At 42.0% G+C, this 724-nt stretch overlaps 1 pseudogene; it reads right to left on the reverse strand.

Annotated features, from left to right (window-relative positions):
* Nucleotides 1-427: 427 nt before the first annotated feature.
* Nucleotides 428-523, reverse strand: LOC112065935 (uncharacterized; annotated as a pseudogene).
* Nucleotides 524-724: the final 201 nt, after the last annotated feature.

The following is a 724-nucleotide window of genomic DNA, read 5'->3' on the forward strand; positions in this document are numbered from 1 at the left end:
CTTCTAGGAGGCAACGCTATTGCTTTCCGCCCCCCTCTACTTTCAAGCTCTTCTTTTTTACTGGTTTCTTACGGTAACCTTCAAACATACTGTGAAATTTGGGCAAAATACATACCACAATAAAATCAAAGACAGAACAAGCCGAAAACTTCCCAGAACTCAACCTTCCCCTCAAGCTGCTCCCTGATTTCTTCTCCTCCTCAATTACTATTATTATCTTTATCTTTCCCTCATTATCCATCCTGCAGCAGTCTTGTTCTTGCTCTGGCTCTCTTTCCATTGAAAGCATACTTTGTAAGGAGACCAATAACCTCCATCAAAACACTTTTGCACACTGTATTGCTATATTTCGATGTCTATTTTCTCCCACTGGCCTGTTCTTTGAGATCCAGGAGACTTACTAATTCTGTGTTCTAGCATTCAACACAGGGCCTAGCACATTGTAACTTCTCAACTAACATTTATATTAAACTGATAAGAGCAGATACTACACTTGGTCTTAGCCAGAAGGCTGAGAAGCAATCAACTAACATTTATGGCGTGAATGAGCTCAGCCCAATCCAATGGACCCTTTTCACTGCCGCTCTAGCAGTCTTCTCAGATGCCTTGCTGCCACTCACTGGCCATCCTTTTTGAAATTCTCTCACACTCTGGATTCTAGAATGCAACTTCTCTTTTCCTCTTCTCACCTCAACCTGCTCCTAGAAGGAAAGGATAGGGTATT

The sequence above is a fragment of the Physeter macrocephalus genome, chromosome 6 (assembly GCF_002837175.3).
Source record: "Physeter macrocephalus isolate SW-GA chromosome 6, ASM283717v5, whole genome shotgun sequence".
NCBI lineage: Eukaryota > Metazoa > Chordata > Mammalia > Artiodactyla > Physeteridae > Physeter > Physeter macrocephalus.